Source organism: Suncus etruscus, chromosome 12, assembly GCF_024139225.1.
Source record: "Suncus etruscus isolate mSunEtr1 chromosome 12, mSunEtr1.pri.cur, whole genome shotgun sequence".
NCBI lineage: Eukaryota > Metazoa > Chordata > Mammalia > Eulipotyphla > Soricidae > Suncus > Suncus etruscus.
Genome location: NC_064859.1, coordinates 65,551,990 through 65,572,882, shown reverse-complemented (window position 1 = coordinate 65,572,882; position 20,893 = coordinate 65,551,990). Strand labels below are relative to the sequence as shown.

At 36.5% G+C, this 20,893-nt stretch overlaps 1 non-coding gene across 1 annotated transcript; it reads left to right on the top strand.

Annotated features, from left to right (window-relative positions):
- Nucleotides 1-7,738: 7,738 nt before the first annotated feature.
- Nucleotides 7,739-7,845, top strand: LOC126025058 (U6 spliceosomal RNA). The gene has a single exon (XR_007501106.1). It is a non-coding gene; the product is annotated as a U6 spliceosomal RNA (small nuclear RNA).
- Nucleotides 7,846-20,893: the final 13,048 nt, after the last annotated feature.

Here is a 20,893-nt window from a genome sequence, read left to right as displayed (position 1 = left end):
TCTTCACTGATGGACTAGCAAATACAGCTCTAATATATACGTTTATCCACTATTTGAAAATTACTTGAAGTTTGTGAACTTCATAATCCTCTATGTCAAATGTCTATATTTGAAAATTTTACCATAGGTTCTTTAATTCACTTAGCTATATACATTATGATTTCTTAATAATTTAGTCATGGTTAAAATCCAGACTTACAAAATAGATTTAGTTAAGCTTGATCCTGACACCAAAACACATTTTTATAAAACACATTTTTATAACTTTGTTGATTTAGATAATTCCAGCAGACTCTCTACACCTTACTTTTTTTCTATCCATAAAATGTAATAGTAATAGAAGTATCTCAAAAGTTTATTCAGGAAATAGTAAGCTAAAAGAAAAAGTAAACAATTGAACTTTACCTGTTATAGTAATGAGTAGCGGTATCAATTTTAAGGTAAAATTAAACATTATTTATTTAAATCATTAAATTATTAAAAGTTAATTATAGAAGCCAGAAAGGTTAAACAGCAGATAAGAAGCTTGCTTTGCACATAGTTGACCCAGATTCAATCTCCAGTATCCCAATATGGTCCCCCAAGACCATAAGGAATGATATCTAAGTTTAGAACCAGGAGTAGGCCCTGAGAACCACTGGATTTGATCCCAAACAAAGAAATCAATTATATGAGCCAGAGTGGTAGCACAGCAGTAGGGCATTTGCCTTGCACATGGCTGACCTAGAGTACATCAAGCACCCTCTAACTTCAGGAGTGTTTTTGAACCATCATGTAACTGAATCCTGGGTCATAACTACTTGGGAACCTTTACTTAGACAGCAGGAGATCAAACTCAGGAAACTACCATAATTTTACATATGAACTCATGTCAGCAAGTATCATCTCAATAAAAAAGATAATATAAATGTAGAATTTAGTAAGTGTTAAATCTATGCCAAGCAATTTACATTAAATTTTCTGTTAGACTTTGAACATTGCTCAACTATGAGTACAGACTCAGGCACGCGTTTGATCCCTGGCATTTCATATGGTCTCCTGACCAGGAGTGATTTCTGAGTGCAGAATCAGGAGTAACCCCTGAGCTCTGCTGAGTGTGGCCAAAAACAAACAAAAACAAAACAAACAAAAAAATCAATGATAATTTCGGTCTTTTCTAGAGCAGTTGTCCCATTTAATATACCCAACACAGATTGGTTAATGCTGAAAGGATTAGGTTTTAGCATTATTATAAGTACTTTTTGTCACCACACTCATATTGGAAAAATGCAGCGAATACATTTAAAATAGGTTTTAAAGACTGATAGCATGACACCAAAGACTGTCCTGTTTTAAAAGTGTTTATTTGGTGAAAAGTAACTTTCTTTCCTGCTTTATTTAAGTGCCCTTTATGGTAGATTAAGTACAAATGTCTTCTGTGTGGTTTACATTAATTTTCAAGCTTTTGATAGCTTAGTACTTGGATGTACATTTCTTGATAAATTATGACCATCAAGGTAAAATGCCTCATTAATAAAGAATTAAATTCTAGTCATGAATAATAAAAGCACTATGTACTGCTATTTTATTTTTTTTTTGTTATCTACTTTGTTTTCTCACCTTCCTTGCAGTATGCTCTGCTCTTGAAATTGCCTCTGCCATGTACATCACGCATCCTCTAACCTCAAGAGTGTTTTGAACCATCATACAACTGGATTCTTGGTCGTAACTACCTGGGAACCTCCACTCAGACAGCAGAAGATCAAACTCAGGAAACTACCATAGTTTTACACATGAACTCATGTCAGCAAGTATCACCTCAATAAAAAAGATAACATTAATGTAGAGCTTAGTATGTGTGAAATCTATGCCAAGCACTTTACATTAAATTCTCTGTTAGACTTTGGAAATTGCACCTTTCCACATAAACTCATGTGTCTTAATATGTTGACCTACCATCATCACTCTGTTCATCCCTCAGAAATTCTCTGTGAGACTAAATATCTCTATCTAAAGAAATCATCTTCATTTTTAGGGGACATTAACTTCATTTTATATGATTTATTAATATCCTAATAATGTTCTCTTTATGCCAGTTTTTTTCTGATGCATTAGAAATGTAATGTTCTTGCAAAATTCTGTGTAAGTATGTTTAGAGCATACACTCATAATAAAAGTATGGCAACAACAATTACATTCTGTTAAAAAGGGAATAATTGCTGAAGTGATAGCACAGTGGAAGGGAGTTTGCCTTGCACATGGCAGACCCAGGATGGACCTGGGATTGATTCTTAGCATCCCATATGGTTGCCTGAGCCTTCCAATATCAATTTCTGAGTGCAGAGCCAGGAATAATGCCTGAGCACTTCCTGGTGTGCCCCCCCCTCCAAAAGGGGGAATGATTAAATAAACTTTGAGGATCCAAAGTAAATGTAAAATAGGTAGGGAACTTGCCTTCCAATAACAAACCCAGGTTTGAATCCCTGAGCCAAACAAAGTCAGGAATTATCCTTTAGAGGTGAGACAGGAGTAAACCATGAGCATAACCAAATGTGGCCCCAAATCCATAAATGAACAAATTTTGAAATAGCCATATAATGTCATATTATTTAACAACAAAGACATTCATCAGTGATTCAAACAACATGAATCTTCACCATGTTGTTTCAAAATGTAAAGGCCAGTCCCAAAGACAACATATTGTAAAAATATGTAATATGATATTAAGAAATGTAGACTTGTAAGAATAGAAAATAGTAAATGGCTGCCAGAGGTTGGTGGAAGATAGGATTGGCTAAAGAAGTATATATAGAAAGATGTTGATGGTTGAACTATTCTGAGTACTTTGATGATAAAACATGATACTCACCATGGAAACCACAGAAATAATTTTGATATACACAGATTTTGGAAAATAAATAAATAAGATAAATACTATAAGATCTCAGGATGAGACACAGACTACAACAAAGAAAGAAAGGATTTACTGATGTATGAAAGCCACGATGGACAAAGAAAACATGCTTTAACTTGGCACTGAAAAGATCTCCAGGAATTCAAGATAGGAGACTTTGTATGAAACATTGTACTATTTCATTTGTCTCCCATACTGGTGAGATTAGCAATTCTCAACCTACTTTACATTTATATTAGAACTCAACAAATGACAAAAACCTAACAATGAGATACAAGTTTCTCACTTGATAGTCAGATGCCTTGTATTTTTTGTTCTTTTTTTTTTTAGCTTTTAACTCTTTTATTATTTTTATTTCACTAATATTTGGTAAACAATTTGCTTTTAATTTTCTTTGTACAAATAGCTTTCTTACTATCTCCTAATTAGACTTTTATTTCATCCCAATGAAGTTCAAACTGGGAAAAAACTAATTAGTACAGACAGAATCAGCTCAGTTATTTCTGCTGGCATCTGGGCAAATATGAAGAGAAATAAGGGGAAATTATAAAGAAATTACAAAGCACAGGATCCTGAGATGGGTTATTTTTACACTTATCCCCTGAGAATAAATTGTAATATTAATTTTCTGTATATTTATCACACTTTATCAAAATGAACTGAGAAAAACATGCATAAACCTATGAATGGGTATATGATTATATGTGTGCATGTGTAAAAGAGTATTTTACGTACAGTTCTGGTAATTAACTCAGAGTTGCATATATGAATGCATATTTTTTGTTTTTTCTATAACTACACATAATGATTATTTCAGCCTTCCTTTTGCCCTAAAGCCTATTTCCTCTTTATTTATGTTGAACTTAGTCAATTCAAGACTTCCTTTGTTGATTTGGGTATTTCCTGCCAGTTCAAGGTTGCAACCATATATGGTACTGAAGTCGAGAAAAATGTATGCAGTACCAGAACATCATGGGCTAGAGGGTCATGTGGAAGTTGTGAAGTTTCTTTACTGGTGATCCACAAGATCATCTACAAGAGCATTCTTTTTACAAACCAGATTCCTCTTCCTCTTTTCCCCCACGTGCAGCTGGTCACCCATCTAGGAAACTCTTTTTTTTTTTTTTTTTTTTGGTTTTTGGTTTTTGGTTTTGTGTTGGTGCTTGAGAGGGAGAGGGAGAGAGAGACAGACAGACAGACAGACAGAGACAGAGAGAGTGAGAGGGAAAGAGAATGAGTTTATCAGTTCATGTAACGTCAGTCCTAAAATGGACTTTTTAAATAAACCTTTTAATTAAATTACTGTGAGATACACAGTTACAAAGTCGTTTATGAGTGAGTTTCAATCATACAATGTACAACACATACTTTATTAGTGCACATTTCCCACCATCAATGTCCCCAATTTCCCTCTACCCCCTTCCGCCTCTGTGATAGATATTTTTCTTCTCTATATCTCTCTTTTCCTTTTAGACACTGTGCTATCTGATTACAGGGTCGGTAGTGCCAGATATGCCAGCTACACATATAAGATAGGAGTCCTAGGATGCCCGTGCAGCTCTTTCATTTCCATTCAGTCAAAGGCTGGAGGTTGGACTTGAGGATATCCATGTGGGAATTTGCACATGGGAGCTTGGGAAAACACTCTCATGAAATAAAATGGAAACTTAATATCTGCTTTCCAAGATGCTATAAGCATTAGCATAAAATCACTGTGAAATTTTAGAACAATAACTGGAACCCTGAAAAATACTTATTAACTATAGTGATCACTTATGGATTTAACCATAGTAAATAAAGAATATGCATTAAAAATGTTACATACCAAAACACTTCCAGGGCATATAGGCTGGTGTTGGGGAGACATTGAAGATTTACTCTTTTCCCCACACATACAATTTTGATCTATTTTTATAAAGATCTTACACCTGGGGGCAGAGCTATATATAGTACAATGGTAAGGTTTTGCCTTGCATGCAGCCGACCTGGGATGAACTCAGATTACATCCTTGACATCCCAGATAGTCTCCAGAGCCTGCCAGAAGCAATTTCTGAATGCAGAATCAGAAGTAACCTCTGAGTCCACTGGGTGTGGACCAAAAACAAACAAACAAAGATCTTACACTTGATATTAACTACCCACAACTACACAATCTAACATCCAGTGGACAAAAACCAGGCTCTGTCATACTAAGAGAGAATAGACCCTCCTCATCTCATGGCTACTCAGAAGACCATGTTCCAATCACAGCACATCTGTTAGTCTTTTGAAATAAAAGCTCACTGTACTGCATAATAGAATAGGTGGTATGTCTTCTGCCAGTCAAAGATATATCATTAGGATCTTGGGTTTGTTATTTTCCCCTAGGTAGTATTTGATTCAGTGGTCATAGTGACCAAAGCAATATTATTTATATCAATAGAATGGAGACAAGAATTTGGAGGGATTATAAATCTCTATAAACTAAACTATGCAGTCATGGTTCCATATCATAAAGTGCATATGGAAATTCTACATGAAATCTGGAGAGGCAAGCAAGATAAATGCTGGCCTTTAAACCACATAAAATTTTGAATGTTCTCTCTTTTCAGAATGGAGTAATATTATATAATTGAGTCTATGGGTTAGAAAGAGCCCTCTGCTCATAAACGACCCTCTTGAACTTAGACAGTTTTGCATTTGCTTGAAAATAGAACATAACGTAGGCTTAGTGTAGCCTGAGAGAAATGTTGTCTAAGGAAAACCCTCATACTCATAAAGTAGAAATTTGAAATTTTAGGTGATGCAGAGCAAAATGACTTCAAAAAGGAAAATATCTTAGTATACAGGTTACACAGAATCATTCCAAATGACTCATATTAAAAGTAGTAGCACTGAAGGAATGAAAATCACCAAATGCATAAGACTATTTTGAGGTGTGACAATAGACCCTGAATTTTTATAATCTCACCTAGGATGAGGCTTGCAGAAATAATAGCATCAATACATTTTCCTCTTTTTTTGGTTTCTGTTTATTATCTTTGAGCAAACAAATAAAATACAGCTTATTATCTTTGAGTTGAAGGAAAAAAACGTGCCTAGGATTATTTATGGTCAATGGCAATGTATTATAAAATATAATCTTTAAACTCAGCTTACTCTGCTTTAATACTCTCGGAGAAAAGTTTCATTTGAGTATATTTGTTTAAATAAATTTGATTAAATAAAGGTGCTAAGAAGGTATGAGACTGCTCTGTCTTCAGCAAGTCTGGGTAAATAAGCCTCATCTCTGAGAGCACTAAATCTGGTTATGTTTATTTAAGAATGAGAGAATAGATAAACACTTCTCTAAAAATGACAAATAGATGGCCAATAGGTATACACAAAAAGTGTTCATTATCATCTGCTATGGAAATCCAAATCAGAAACAACAATGTGATATTATGTAGCACTAGCGATAAAGGTATAAATCAAAAGGAAGAGAGACAACCTGTGTCGGCAGGTAAGCAAACCCCTTGTTCACTGTGATGTGGAGTTCAGCTGGTAGAACAGGATCATCACCTTTAAATGCAAGGAATGTGCAGGATGGGCTTGAAGCCTCTGGGGCTCCAGTGATTGGAGAAAGTCAGTGAGCATGGATGAAAGGAGCCTATAGTGTTGAGGGAAAAGCAACCAATGTCTTAGAAAAAAAACACAGTAACTGGTGGCCATTAAATAGCTGAAGCTAAAGCAAAAAGGAAGATTGAGGTCTAGGATATAGTAGTTTAATTCCCCAGGTATCTAAGCTACTACTGAGTAGAGAAATGAGTAGGGGATAGTAAGGACCCAAAGAACTCTCTTTGTCTCTGTCTCTCTCTCCTCTGTCTCTCCTTTCTCTCCTGTGCCCTGTCTCTCCTCTGTCTCTCATCAGTCTCTCTCTCCTCTGTCTCTTCTCCTCCATCTCTCCACTGTCTCTCCTCTCTCTGTCTCTCTTCTCTTTTTCTGTCTCTCCTCTTTTGTCTCTCCTCTGCTTTTCTCTCCATCTCTCTCTGTCTCTGCTTCTGCAGGGATCACCTAGTCATCACAAAAATATAGAAGAGTATGGCATGATGGTGCTCCTGAAGTTCTCCAAAGGTTAAGTCAATACTATTTGTTTAAAATGCTTGAACAAACAGTTTAAACATAACACCCACAATTTCTCTGCTTTGAGACCCCAGGGAAACCCAAAAGTTTCCACTTACCAGTGTCTTATATCAGTACTTTCTATTAATAATGGAAATATAAAATATCTTTACTATTTAGATAAAAATAGTTTTTTAAAAACCTTTTTATTTAAGAACAGTGGTTACAAAAATGTTAGTTGTTGGGTTTCGGCCATTGAATGTACACCACCCTTAACCAGTGTACCTTTCTTGATGCCAATGTTTATAATGATCAGTTTTGACTAATGCTGATGGACAAGTACAAAGATAGTATGTATTGGATTTCTGTCCCTAGGAAGCATTGTTTAGGGTAAACAGAAACATACCAACCTATGGCTATTAGACTAAAAACATACCACTGATAATGGATCTAAAAATTATTAAAATTTTAATCTGCTAATTCTGAAGTTAAAAAGTACAATCCAACCAAGAAATAAAATATCTTTTTCTAGATATTGTGAACATAAGTGAAAAAGAATTCAATAAAAATAGAACCTCTGGGGCACTGGGCAACATAATAAAAGCACCATGGGATTTGTATTAAAATAAAACACTGTAGAACTCAACAATTAATAAAAACACTAAGGGATTAGGCACATAATAAACATATTGCAGAGTAAGGCCATGTATTGTAAATACCATATACCAGGGGAACTTGGCCCCTTTATAAAATCAAGTGAGAAGGTGCTCGCTTCAGCAGCACACATACTAAAATTGGAACGATACAGAGAAGATTAGCATGGCCCCTGCGCAAGGATGACACGCAAATTCGTGAAGCATTCCATATTTAAAAAAAAAAACTTTAACCTGCAAAAGAAAAAATCAAGAGGGAAGAAGCCCCATAGAAGAACAAGATAAATTATAAAATTGAAACTCTACAAATAAGAGGAACAATGTAGAACTATACACCATAATAAATACATTATTTTATTACAGTAATAGGAGCATTAATGTTGTCGTGCTGTTGTTTCCTTATCAACAATATATAAAGAGCATCCCATGCCAATAAAGTATCTTCCTTACTCAATTTTAATAAATAACTCTTATTTAGGTGCACGTAAAGGTGAATTTAAAAAACAAAGCTAACAGCATCACTATGGACAGTTTGGAGCCAGTGAAAACATTCACAGCCTCCTGCTAATATATTTCATTGAACAGGGCAAGGATAGGACTGGGGATAGAAAAGCAGATGACAGCACAGTCACTATCTTCTTCTTGAAATCAGCTCTTTAAACTTCTCTTCAAGCCCTGATGACATTGAGATTAACAAATGTCTAGCATATAGCTCAGAGTAGAATTCTACTAAAGATATTTATCAGGACATCAAAGATCTGTAGAATCCAAAGTCCTGGATCATCTTTAAGAACAGATTGATACTAAGGCCTCTTTCCTTAACCATAAAAAGTAATAGCTCCTAATATGTCCAATGCTTTCCCCTAAATAAATCTAGTTATATCTGTTTCATTAATATTTCTCTAATTTAGGGATCATAGATAGACAGAAGGCTACCAATTTATTTGCACTTTGCTATTTTTGACCTGCTAATAAAACATAATGTTTCTTGAAGTGGATCTTCATCAAGGAACTAGTGCATGCTATTTCCCCTTCCTGAAGCTCAGAGGCACCTATTTCAAAGGAAAAAATTATTTTATTTTATTTTATTGACACCATTGTGATTTCCAAAGTCTTTCATAGTTGGGTTTCAGACATACAATGAATCGGGACCAGTCCCACCACCAATGTTGACCTCCATCCACCAATATTCCCAGAGTGCATCCTATAATGCCACCCTTTGTCCCTTGACCTACCAGTATAACAGGCTCATTTTAAGTTTAGATTGTTAAAGTTTGGATCTCTTGATTCCATTTTTGATGACTTTGACTTGAATATTTAGTTCTTATTTTTTACCTCCACCAATGCACCTGAGACCACTTGGTCCCTGCCCATTTTTTCCCCCTTCTTAATTTTATAAAAAAAATATGTAGAAATGTAAGATAAAGCAAAGTCATTCATGTCCAAGTTGGGGGAAATAGGAAGAAAAGGCCTTTGCCCTAAACATAAGGTGTCCCTTTCTACTCATGAAATATCCTGCCAATGAAGCCAACTACAGGCTCTAGACATACTAAGTTTACTAACCCAATGCCTTTCTTTGTGGTCCCAGAAAAAGTTCTCCTCAATCATGGTTGTCGTAGTCAGGCTTCTGTAATTAGAGATCTTGCTTTTTTGCACAGATCCTATGTTGAAATTAGGGTGTTCCAATGCACCTCTTGGTTTCATCTCACCATTGGGTGGCAAGACAGGAAACCTGCCCTGAAAGCAAATGGTTGCAGTTTCCAAGTCACCAGGGTGTCATATGAGCCCACCATTGATGTGTGGCATCTTCTCTTCACCTTCCAATTCTCTATCTCTCTGTAAACATGACAGAAACACCTTTGAATGTGAGAAAAAAATTAGTCAGACTCTAGTCGGAAGAATATCTAGAACACCTTATGTATTCACCTGAACTTTTGATGTACCTTAGACCTAAGCTTCCTGGTCAAACTAAGAGAGATTGCCTACTTAAAAATCAGAAAGTTGGGGCCAGTGAGGTGGTGCTAGAGGTAAGATAAGGTGTCTGCCTTGCAAGCGCTAGCCAAGGAAGGACCGTGGTTAGATTCCCCAGTGTCCCATATGGTCCCCCCAAGCCAGGGGCAATTTCTGAGCTCTTAGCCAGGAGTAACCTCTGAGCATCAAATGGGTGTGGCTCAAAAAACAAAACAAAAAAAAAAAACCCCAAAATCAGAAAGTTGGGTCAGAGAGATAGTAGAGAGGGTAAACTATTTGCCTCTATTGCACCAATCCAAGTTTGATCCCTGGCAACCCATATAGTCCTCCAAACAATGTAGTTCCTGACATTGCTGGGCATGACCAAAAAAATAATAATTAAATAAAAAGTTGGTGGACATTGGACTTTGTTCTAAAAGACTAAAATGAAGTTCACACCTTTGCAAAACCTCTATGCTCAAGCATATGCTCTAAATTCCTGAAAGACCTCAGTTGTCTAAGTATTTAGTCATTCTGGGAGCTTCTCTGCTGTCTTCCTAAAATCTTACCAACCTCAACCCTCTGTCCTAATTTACCACTTTAATTCATTTGACATCTACTGACCAATCTCTCTGATTTGCCTGCTAATCAACTTCCTTTGAAGGTAAACAGATTGTCTCCAACATATTGGGGTTTCAGGATAGCTCCTTTAGAGTGAATGCAGCAATTCAACTGGGAATTAGTTTCATGAAATAAATCCCACAAAAGGTTCAAGACATCTACACCAGAATCTCAATTAATGCCTCAATTTTGAAACTGTGTTATTCTTATCTTCTAATAAAATATTTTAGGGATGCATCTGCAATATTTCAATAGTGATTAACATTAAGGAATGAATTTAATTGGAAAATTTAATTGGATAAGCTCCTAGCCCAGTTCTTTCCCAAACTAGTGTTTTCATCTCCTATTTTTAATGTTTTATATATTGCAATATATATTAAAATATATTTTATGTTTATCAAACAATTACTTTGAGCAAATGAATACATAAAGCTAAAATCATATGTATTTTTGAAGCTCCTGGTTTGTGAACATGCAGAGGAATCAATGTGTCCAGGTCAGTTGGATGAAACTCCTGATTTCTTTATCTTTCTATGTATGAATGAGAACCATAGTCTTTTCTTCTCAACCACTGAGTTCCCACACACGTAATGGCACCTCATCTTTCTTCTAGAAGTGACAATGACTAGGAACTTGCTTTAAAAAGACAGCCTTCTTCTGCTCCAGGAACATGGCATTGCATCACACTTTGAACTTATGCACATGTTCACAACAGGATCTAAAATTTGGCAGGATTTCTTCTCTCCATAATCCAACGACTTGGAGGTACCCGCATGATAGCCCCATGGCCCCTGAAAACAGACCCATTTTTCCCTCTGAGAAAGATAACAGTGGTACTTCCATTGTCCACGTTCTCAGTGCTCTTGCTGTTTCTTCTTGGTGACTATGCAAGAGACAGAGGTAAATCTTTATCCCTCATTTCCTGTATCTGGGCGGCTGCAATAACCACTCTGAGTTGTGGCACTCCTATGGACCACCCACAAACAGAAATTTCACCAATTTTCCAAGAACAGTATCTCCAGAAACCTTTGCTTCTGCTCCTGCTGGTCTAAATGTTGTGGTTTAACATGCCCAGAATTCAATAGTTTATATACCTCATCTGTAGCTTTGCTAAAGCCACACTTAGATTTATGTACAACGTCTTCGCCACTTAAGACCTGTGCTCAGTACTGGAGAGACCATGGAACTTCAAAGAGACAGAAATCCACTCTCACAGAACTTTCTCTAGAATGTTCTTTTATCTCTTGAGACTTCTGTATAGGCATAGTGAATGTAAAATGATCACCTGCTTCCCAGAGAGTCTATATCTGTATGCTGAGTTAATGGGGAGAGGAGTGAATTCCTATTCACTTTGAATGATTCACCCAGTAGCTTTGCTATCATCTAAATACCTGCCACCAAGTAAAAATTTAAGCAAGGAAAGGGACATTCTCTGACATAAGTTTTGTTTAACTACCGTGCAAAGTTTTAGGAATAACCCCAAAACTATAACAAACTTATTAATAAAATAGCAATATTGTGATGGATTGAGTTGTATGTCAACCCCAATTTGTATGTTGAAGTCTTAACTTTCGATTTCTCCAAATATATCACCTTGTTTGAAGGTACAGTCAGTTCAGTAGAATTAAGTTAAATTCAAGGATGGGCTTCCTAGGCAATGTGACTAGCAAACTGAAAATTGGAAGACAGACTACAGTATACAGGGAAAAAATGGCTGTCGATTTGTTAAGACTAAAGGTCTGGAAAAAATACTCTTCCTTACAGCTGATAGAAGAAAGCATTCTGAAATGCCATCTTAATTTCAGACTTTAGACCACATAAATATGAAACAATAAATGTGTTGGTTAAGCACAAGCTGAAGGTTCTTAAGTTTTAGCAGCCTATAAAATGCAGACAATAATCAGAACCAAAAAGTCTGTCAGCAGCTCTACACATTCTGTTTCTCAGCAAATACAGTCATCAACAAAACTATAAAGGTAAGATACGTTTTGTGGGGCTTTGTGATATTGACCTTCAGTCAGTCAGACTTTTGACCTTTGGCCTTTGATAAGTTCAGTCCCTGAAAAAGAAAACCATGCTCATTTATTGAAGAAAATTTGTGCATTATCCTAGACTCATTAACAAAGAACAGAGTGCTAAAGTTTTGTGAAGTCTATGGCACATATAGGCGATTCCTGTTCGTTTTAATTTTTAAAGTAAAAAAGGCCTGCCAGCAGGCTTTAAAGAAAGTTTCGTATTCTGAAATATTTAGAGTTTTGAATATTATAAAAACATTACACAGTATGGGAGAATGATATTTGGAAAAGAAGAGGAGAACTAGAAGTAACATGAAATCATCTGTAGAGAGTCTTAAGCATTTTAGTAGTAGTGATATTCAATCAATAACTGAGCACATGTACATCAAAATGTGGTCTGAGCTGGAATAATTAGAAATTTTAAAAGAAAAACTGCATGGGATAAATTTGAATAGTCTACTTAACTATTTACTTCCTAGACACAACCCTGCTTGATTGGCACATAATATGCCCCTTGGAAATACTTGTTATTAGAAATATTTCAGAAATGAGGATATTCCTATGAACTCATCTAGGTTACTCTGGAAATTTCTTCTTTCTCCTCTTACTCTCGCTATTGAAAGACTTAATCCAACAGCTGAAAAGAACAATAGATAACCATATATGCCATAATTAATACTGATCAATTTTAATCTTGATATTTCTCTGAAACAAACCATTTATGAAAACTTTGTCTATAAATCTCAATTTGTCTAGAATCTTCCTAATTTGTACGTAACTAGTGAGCTTTATGACCATTTGAGTGAAAATATATATGGTTTCCTCCATTCTGAGTTTGACAAAGGTAACCGCAGAAAAATATATAAGACTTTTGGCTCTATTTTCCTGCTCATTTCAACCACAAAACAAAAATGGTACTAAATTTGGGACATTGATGATGGGAATGTTGCACCAGTGAAAGGGGTGTTCTTTACATGACTGAAACCCAACCACAATCATGTTTGTAATCAAGGTGTTTAAATAAAGACATTTAAAAAACTATTATGTAAAAAAAAATTTCCTTCTAAAACAATTTTGTACTTGCAAGAATACTAAGAGGGGAAGAAAAAAGAGGAATACAACATGAAAATTGATAATGAATGGTTTTTAATAAAATTTAAAACTTAAAGCTCAGGATATCAAAATAAGCAGTCTGAGCAAGTAGCTGAACCTTGGCAAGAGGCCTGGTACTTATTTTTTTTATCTAATCTCATAGTTTAGGAGAATTCCATGTGTTTATATGCCACATGTAATCATTGATCCATTGTTGGGCAGTTGAGTTATTTTCTTATCATTGTCATTGCCAGTAGCACTGCATTAATTTATCTTTTATTTAGTATTTTCAAATAGTGGTTTTATATTCTTCATATCGATATCAATGAATAAAATTGCTGGGTAATATGTAAGTGTATTTTTAGCATCCTGAGATACATCCTTACTAATTTACAAAGAAAGTGGACCAGTTTACATTGCCACTAATAATATAATATACATGAGTTCATTTTTCTGCCACATTCTCAACAATATTTGTTGTTTCTAGTCTTTATGATATAAATATAGCCCATAGTTTATTCTAAAATTGAACCATTGTAAAAGACATTGTAGAGAAATTTTCAAATTATTTGAAGAAATTTCAACTCTTATTATAAAACAAATGATCTCTGATATATAAAATCAGATTGTCTTTACCTGATCCTAAATATATGATAATATGCCACATTTTAAGAGAAAATAAAGTAATACAAACTAGTTCTTTTAGTAAAATTTAACACAGTTTTGAACCAAAAATTCATAAATACAAATGGGATAAAGAAAGATGACTAATTCTTGATTCTCCCACATTTCTGAAAGGAGAGAGACTAAGAAAGTGGGAGAAGGAAGTAAAAGGACCCTGCACATCTGAGTCACATGTACCCTGGTGAAGAAAATGAGCTCTATGGTACTGCAATTCAAATGCAAGTCTTTGTGCAACACTATAAATATTCAGAGGAAAGGCATTCTAGTGACCTATGTCTAATACAACTATTACTTGCTTATATTTAGATCAACAACAAGGTGTTCTTTTGCTAATTGAATGTTTTATTCCAAACTCTATGGCAATGATAACCATTAAATAAAAATTTTGCCTGGTGTGTAAACAAATTAAATCTAATAAAACATGTTCAAAGTTACTATCAAGGTTAGAAAATAAATAATGTTATTTAATAACTAATTCACCATGGCTTGGAAGAGTGGTATTTAGAAGAGATAAAACAATTTTTAGAGTCCAGAGCAATAACACAGCCATAGGATGTTTGCCTTGCACGCAGCTGACCCAGGACAGGCCTGGGTTCGATCCTTAGCATCCCATATGGTCCCCCAAAGCCAGTAGTGATTTTTGAGCACATAGCCTATTCAAGCTTGGTGGAGGGGATTAGGATGGAAGCCTCCCTGTTCCCATCAAGACCCAGGCCTGTCTGTTCCCAAGGAACAAAGATTCAGCAATGGTGCTGGAACCTGGATGGAAACTGGGAAAAGACACAAAAGACAGCCTGGTTTCCATTTGGTGGAGGGATTAAGGCATCAGGTTCCTTATTCTCTTCCTGACACAAACCTGGTCTATCCCAAAAGGCAGATGAACAGTGATGGCACTGGAACCCAGAAGGAGGCAGAGGAAAGGCCTGAAAAGGGTCCTGTTTGAGCTTAGGGCCCTAAAAAAGTTTTATCTCTTCTAAAAAAAAATCTATTTATTTTCTATTTGATTAAGTCTGCTAATATAATCTACTGTTTATGTCCACAGATAGCAATGAAATTTGCAACTGCTTGCAATAACACCTGTTACAGAGCTCATTCATTGAATTTGTTATTGCAATCTTTTCGATTGTAGATAGTTTACTATTAAACCATAATGCTCATGATTGTAGATTACTTTTAAGAAAGGAACCTGGGTGCTCAAGACTCTCTAGAAAATATTTCATGGTGTAGACTCCTCTTATGGTGCTCATTATCATATCACTTAGTTTTCTTGACTTGAAAATTATGATTGTAAGAATACTCTGTAGTCTATACACAATGTAACCCACTCTCACCAATCATGATTGGCCTAGAAAATGAAAAACCTTTCCATCTAACTTGCCAGCTTTATATTTTTTAAGCATTCTGTCCTATTTCACCTGGGCCAGCTTTTCAACTGTAACCCATGAATCAATCCGCAGTGTCTGTCTATATGTGCACATGAGTGTATGTGTCTGTATAAAGTTCATCTATAATATACATAATGTCTGTCTATGTTGAATACTGTCCTTCCCCCTGTCATATATAACCCCTCTTTCCCCTTCATTTACCACCTTACAAATTCTTTTCTAACCCTTCACTATCTCATCCCCCATCTGTTATCTCCCCCCCCGCATTTTATCTCTTTTTACACTCAGTTATTAACTCCTCAGAAAACAGAACAAATCAGCCAACTGCCAACCAGCTCCCAAAGTGAAAAGATAAGATTCTCAGCCAAAAAAAAAAAAAAAAAAAGCTGCCAATGCCACTGCTGTGATTTTGCTCTTAGTGGCCTTTTCCCCCACCTTTCTACACTGTGGACTGTTGCTTGCTATTAGATTCAGTTTCTGAGAAGCTTGAAGACATTTCGTGATATGTGACTTTGGGGAGGCATTTTTTAGACTCCCTATAACCAAATCACAGGCTGAAGCTGTGCTCCAGATTTTATACGACCCTTCAGACTATTTCAAAAGACTTAAAGGGAACATGTATATCTCCTTTGAATATTTTTAGATGTATTTTCTTAATAGGTATAACCTATATTGTCTTTCTTCTTATGTAGTGATTATTTACCCCATTTTGGAGGATCTATTTAGTAGGGAATTCTAGTAAATAAGTTTCTCACTGTTCTGAATTCATGGTAAAACCAGGTTATAGGGATTGTTTAGCTTGTTATTTTTACCCCCATATATACCAAAAGTATCATGTGGCATTGTTCCTCTTTGCATAGGCACATTAAAATGGGGGAAATCTTATGTGTACAAACAAATTCTTAACTAATAGAGATAGGAATACATAAATTTCATATTGCAGAGGGGCCTTACACTCTGAACACTTGTCATAGTAACTTAGCTTAGGCTTCAGAAGATCAGACATTGACCATTCACCCTTGAACCTTGGATCCTATCTATGGAAACAGCACTGTTTTCTACACCAGCATTAGCAATCGTTCCTCTACCAGGGAATCCCTAGTGCTGCCCTGACATGGGCTTACTCCAGAGTGGGTTCATATGACACCCTGATGACTTGTTAACAGCAACAACCTGCTTTCAGGGCAGGGTTCTCCACATTGCCACCTAATAGTGAGATGAAACCAGAAGATGATCCACATCCCCCTGACTTTGACATAGGATCTGTACAGAGACCACAATCTCTAACGAGAGAAACCTGACAGCAATAACCTGAATTGTGAAGAGATTTTAGTGGGATCACTTACTTTGGGGTAAGACAACTTAGTATGCCTGGAGCCTATAGTTGGTCTTATGCCAGGATACTTCTTGGGTAATGTTTTCCTGTTTTGGAGTCCAAAGGTTTTTCCTTCCTTTTTTCCCATATTTTGCTGTGCCTATGCAAACCAAAAACAAAAAACAAACAAAAAAAAACAACAAAAAACAAAAAAACTACCACACACAATTTTATTGTATTTTTATCTCTTTTATTTAAAAAAAAGAGCTTACCAAATATTGTGCTATTGTATTAATGACTTTATTGGAGATAAAATAATTTTTGGAAATAAAAGTTGCTACTGAACTTTATCTTCTTTTTTCTACTCTTCCATTTTATTAGTTTTTCTATTTTTCAACAATTTTACTTTCTGTTATCTTGAAACAAATGTACTATGATCAGTTATGTCAACTATGTGATGCAGTTTCTTTAAATAAAAATATTTTAAAGATAATACGCCCTACATACTGTACAAATTCTCACCTTTACTCAGTTTCACCACATTCGATAATTCTTCATGATAAAAGTTTTCTCAACTCTCTTTTTCTAACATTCTCTGCTACTGTCATGAACAAAGGTTGCATCATTTCATCTTCAATAGCATTACCTCTGAAAATATCTCTCCTGTTTTCCCACACCATTTCTATCCCCTCCAAGGACCACCTCCAAAACTCCAGCCTGATCACAACATTCATAAATCCAATATGGCTCTCCATGGTATAGCTTGGTGGTAGAAATCATACATCAGATTCCTATCTACTTTAGCTGTAGTTACTCAAATGTTATTTTATCTAAATACGCCCTTGTTTACAAGCACTATTTCTTCAACTACATTTTATAGAATGTCTTCCAGTTTTTACAAAAAGGACTGAAAAATTTCCTGAAAAAAAAATGGCATTTTAATGAAGTCACAAAGTGTGATTTATGTAAGAACAGAAGGCTTACTGAGTACAGTATATGGGGTGAACTGAAGGACTATCACTAAGTTTTCAAATATCTTTATGACTAGCAATCAAAGAAAAACGACATTTACTAGATATAAAAAAAGTTCACCATTATTTTTTTTTCAGTTTCTGAGTCATACCTAGCAGTACTCAGGGGTTATTCCTGGCTATGCACTCAGAAATTACTCTTGGAAGACTCAGGGGAACCATATATGATTCCAGGGATCAAGCCCTGGTTGTCTATGTGCAAAGCAAATGCCTTACCTGCTGTTTTATCACTCTATCCTCTATTTCACCATTTTTCCGTTCTTAATTCCTCTTTCCACACCATTTTCTTATAGCACACTGTTTAAAATTGAGTTATAATTTACAACCAGTATATAATTTACATACAGCATATTAATTTAGAGTGACTTTAATAACCATAGAGTTCAGTACCAACCATCACAATTTTAGAACATCCAATTGCCTTAAAAATAAATACTGTAACTTTGGAGCCAGTGTGGACTCTAACTAGGCTGGATGGGCACAGTGACCCCTCAGCACCCCTTTAAAAACTCCAGAGATCCCTCAAGGACTCCTCACATCTGCCCTCCAAGTTTTGTCTCTAACTGAAGTCCAAGACTCCCACTTGCTGGACAGGTCTGCAGGGGCCTCCCATCAATCCTCCTTTCCCAGACTGCATAAATGCTAGTGTGAAGACACTTCAATTTATACCACATAGTTCTAGGCAAATAGGACCTAGCAAATATTTCCCTTACAAAATACACAGCCCTGGGGTGGAGAGATAGCATGGAGGTAGGGCATTTGCCTTGCATCCAGGACAGTGGTTCGAATCCCAGCATCCCATATGGTCCCCAGAGTCTACCAGGGGTGATTTCTGAGCATAAAGCCAAGAGTAATTCCTGAGTGCTACCAGGTGTGACCCAAAAACAAACAAACAAACAAACAAACAAACAAACAAACAAAAGGAAAGAAAATATACAGCCCAGAATCCAGAAGAAGAAATGAATGAACTAATTTGCAATATTTCTATCCTGGCTTGTTTAGAAAAATAACCTCTAAAGCAGATATAGCTCTAACCACCCCTTATACAAAGACTTCATTAGATCACTTTTTTAAACATCCTGAAACTCCAGCATCCCAACCTACCAAGTGCAAAGAACAGTGGGGAAACTAAGGAAGACACCTGCAGCTGGGGATGTGGAGAAAAATCTGGCAAATTTTTAAGTTCACCAAAATGCATGAGCATTACAGATGAGGACCTAAAATCAATACTTAATGTCTTAACAATCGATATCAAGGAGTCACTAGCTTGTAAAATTAAGCAATCTACAGATGAAAAATTACAGTATTTCTTTTTTTTATTTATTTTTGGTTTTTGGGCCACACCTGGCAGTGCTCAGGGATTACTTTGAGCATCCCATATGGTCCCCCGAGTCTGTCAGGAGCAATTTCTGAGTGTAGAGCCAGGAGTAACCACTGAGCACTGCCGGTTGTGACCCAAAAACAAACAAACAAAAACCCAAACTGGAAATATTCACGCTAACCAAACGTACTGTAAATGAACTACTCAGAGATATTACATAAACAAATTCTCCAATTGTAACAACAAGTCTACACAATAAAATGCACAATAGCCCTCTCTGCCAATAATTTCCTTAAATGTCAATGGACTAAACTCTTTATCAAAAGGCACAGAGGAGAGAGTTGAATCAGGAAACAAAATCCAGCTATCTGATGCCTGAAGGAAACATGCTTAAAAATTCAGGACAGACACAGCTTCAGAGTAAAAGGATGGAAAATAATTATATAAGCCACTGAAAAACAAACACAATTGTGACAGCCATATTTATATCACATCAATTACATTCAACCTCAAGAAATAATTTAGAGAAAAAGATGGATACTATTTATTGATCAGGGAAAAATGGACCAAGAGGTAATAACTCTGATCAGCATTTTTAAATATATCTTCATTTAAGCACCAAGATTACAAACATGTTTGTAGTTCGGTTTCAGTTACACAAAAAGAATCCCCCTTTCACCAGTGATTCTTACAGGACACCAATTGTGGGCATGTTGACTATTTCATCCATCATCATAATTCATAAAAAAAAATACATATGTTTGGGGTCAGAAAAAATAGTACAGCAGGCAAGAAATTTGCTTGACAGCAACAGACCCTGATTCAATTCCTAGTATTGCATATGGTCCTATGAGCACTTCTAGGGTTCACTGCTGAGCACAGAGCTGGGAATAGCTCCTGAGCATGCTGGGAGGGTCCCCAAAAATGCAGCAACCAAGGTTTGATACCATCACCAAATGGTCCCTGGACATGACCAAGTGCAGCCCTGAAAACCCCCAAATTAAAACAAATGAAAATGAGAAAAAGAAGGAAGGAGGGAAGGAAGAAAGACAAGGAAGGAAGGAAGGAAGGAAGGAAGGAAGGAAGGAAGGAAGGAAGGAAGGAAGGAAGGAAGGAAGGAAGGAAGGAAGGAAGGAAGGAAGGAGGAGGGAGGGAGGGAGGGAAGGAAGGAAGGAAGGAAGGAAGGAAGGAAGGAAGGAGGGAGAGAAGGAAGGAAGGAGGGAAGGAAGGGAAGAATGGAGGGAGGGAGGAAGGAATAAGGAATGGAGGGAGGGAGGAACGAAGAAATAAAGAGAGAGGAAAGAAAGAGATGGAGGAAAAGAGGAGAGGGAGGAAGAAGGAAGGAAGGAAGGAAGGAAGAAAGAGGGAGGGAAAAAAGAACAAATGGAGAGAGAGAAGGAGGGAGGGAGAAAGGGAGGGAGGAGGGAGGAAGAAAGAAGGAAGGAAGGAAGGAAGGAAGGAAGGAAGGAAGGAAGGAAGGAAGGAAGGAAGGGAGGGAAGGAGGGAGGGAGGGAGGGTGGGAGGAAATAAGGAAGAAAGGAAGGGAGGGAGGGAGGAAATAAGGAAGGAAGGGAGGGAAGGAGAGGGAGGGAGGAAGAAAGGAAATAAAGAAAGAAGGGAGGGAGGAAAGGAGGGAAGAAGGGAGGGAAGGAGGGGGAGGAAGGAAAGAAGGGAGGGAGGGATAGAGGGAGAGAAGAAGGAGGGAAGAAATAAGTCTTTGATTTAATACCATATAGGGGTTTTTGTTTGTTTTTGGTTTGGGGTCACACCTGGGCAGGGCTTAGAAATCGCTCCTGGCAGGCTCAGGGGACCATATAGGATGTCGGTATTCGAACCACCAACCTTCTGCATG